Source organism: Tupaia chinensis, unplaced genomic scaffold (assembly GCF_000334495.1).
Source record: "Tupaia chinensis unplaced genomic scaffold, TupChi_1.0 Scaffold145304_1, whole genome shotgun sequence".
Taxonomy (NCBI): Eukaryota; Metazoa; Chordata; class Mammalia; order Scandentia; family Tupaiidae; genus Tupaia; species Tupaia belangeri.
In genome coordinates this window covers 524,714-527,005 of record NW_006205165.1, presented here as the reverse complement: position 1 = coordinate 527,005, position 2,292 = coordinate 524,714, and positions in this window count along the sequence as shown.

Sequence of the window (2,292 nt, the reverse complement as noted above, 5' to 3'; positions counted from 1 at the left end):
GCATCTCACAGTGTTTTTGCTTGGTCTTGCCCCAGCTCTCACTCCCTCCCCCAGGAAACCTGTTCTAGTGTCCCACGGGTCGGGGCAGAACCACAAAATTGACCACATGGGATGCAGCCACTTTAACCACCACACCACTGGCTGGACCTCTCTTCCTACATTTCTTTTTTTCTCTTTCTTTCTTTTTCTTTTCTTTTTTAAAAATTTTTGCCATAGAGCATGTGCACTTGCCAGAGAGAGGCAGAGAGAAACAGAGAGAGAGAGGAAAAGTGAAAAATCATACACCCCAGGTGGGATGGCCATGCTGTAATCTGTTCTTCCATTCTTTTCTTAGGATTTTGGGCACACATGCACATGTGCCCAGTGCATTTTTCAAGCTTCCAGGTCCAGGACTAGAACTGTGGAGTCAGCCATGTGGGGTCCAGTGCGTTAACCACCCTGTCACCTGCTTGCTTTCTTCTATTTTTTTAAGACTTACTTATTTATTTTATTTATCATCATTATTATTTTTAAAGAATTAATTAATTTCATTTATTATTTTTATTTTTTAATTTGACCAGAGAGAGACAGAAAGAGAGAAGGAAAATGAGTCCCAGGTCCAGGACTAGACCCATGGTCGGCCATGTGGGAGTCCAGCACCCAACCACCACACCACCCACTGGCCCCATTATTATTATTTTTTAATTTGCTACAGGGCATAAGATATAACGAAAGAGATATAAGATATAAGATATAAGGTATAAGAAAGAGATAACGAAAGTGATAAAGCAAAACACAAGGTTTGGTACTCGAGGGGCCAGCAGTTAGCATAATGGCTATGTCGCTGGTTGCCCCCGTAGTTGCCGTGCTGACCCAAGATACTTTTTTTTTTTAGAGGTTCTTCCTTTAGGATTCATACTGTTGCCAGAGAGAGAGAGAGAGACAGAAACAGTGAAAGGGAAAGTGAAATCACCCCAGGGTGGATGGCCATGTCACAATCCCTTCTTCTCCACTCTCCTCTGGGATCTTGGACACACACGCACATGTGCCCAGTGTGATTTTGAAACCACCAGGTTTGGTACTCGAACCACAGTCTGCCATGTGGGAGTCCAGCATCTCAACCACCACATCACCTGCTGGCTCTCTTCCTCTATTGTTTATCTGGCTAACTTATTTATCTTTTAAAGAATCATTTCATGTAACTTTATTTATTTATTTATTTTAATTTGAACAGAGAGGGACAGAGCAAGAGAGAGAGAGAGAGAGAATGAACTGTGGTCGAACAGTGGCCAACCATGTGGGAATCCAGTGCCCTTAACCACCACTCCACCTGCCAGCCCCTACTCTTATTTATCTTTGAAGATTGAATTCTGCTGCCACCTCTTCTTGGAAGCGTTCTCTGATCCTCTTCTTTTCCCAGGCTGGTCTAGGTACTTTGTGCTCTCAAAGTACCCTGTGCTTACTGTTGACATTTTTAGGGTTTCTATCATTTTAAATTTGTAAAGTTTTGTTTAATGGACCATAATATGTTCTAATTTGGTGAATATATACTTAAGAATAATGTGTACTGGGGCCAGTAGTTAGTGTAATGGCTATGTCGCTGAACTCCCATGTAGTCGACCGCGGTTCAAGTCCTGGATCTGGTGGCTTAAACTCATGCCGGGCGCATGTGCATGTGTGCCCAAGATCCCAAGAGGAGAATGGAGGAGAAGGGATTGCAGTGTGGCCATCCCCCCGGGGGATGATTTCTCACTTTCTGTCTCTCTGTCTCTCTCTGTCTTTCTGGTGAGCGCACACTCTCTACAGTGAAAACCTCTCCAAAAAAATAAAAATAAAAGAATAATGTGTACTCTGTTGTTGGGTGTAGGACTCTATGCATGTCCATTGGATCCTGTTGGTATTGCTGTTTCATTCTTTTATATCCTTGCTAATTTTCTGTCTGCTTATTCCATGAATTGTTTGTTTAAATTATTTATTTAATTTTATTTATTCATTTATTTATTTTAATTTGACCAGAGAGAGAGACAGAGAGAGAGAGAGAGAGAGAAGTGAAAAGCAAGCCACTAGGTCCGTCAGGACTCGAGCCATGGGCAGCTATATGGGAGTGTCCAGTGCATTAACCACCACACCACCTGCTGGTCCCTCCATTAATTGTTGGAAGAGGTATGTTTAAATCCCCACGCATTGTTATGGATTTATAAATTTCTCCTTTCAGAAATATGAGTTTTTACTTAGCATAATTTAAAACTTTATTATTAGGTACATTAATATTTAGGATTGTTATGTTTTGTTATGTTGTTTTGGTGAATTAAC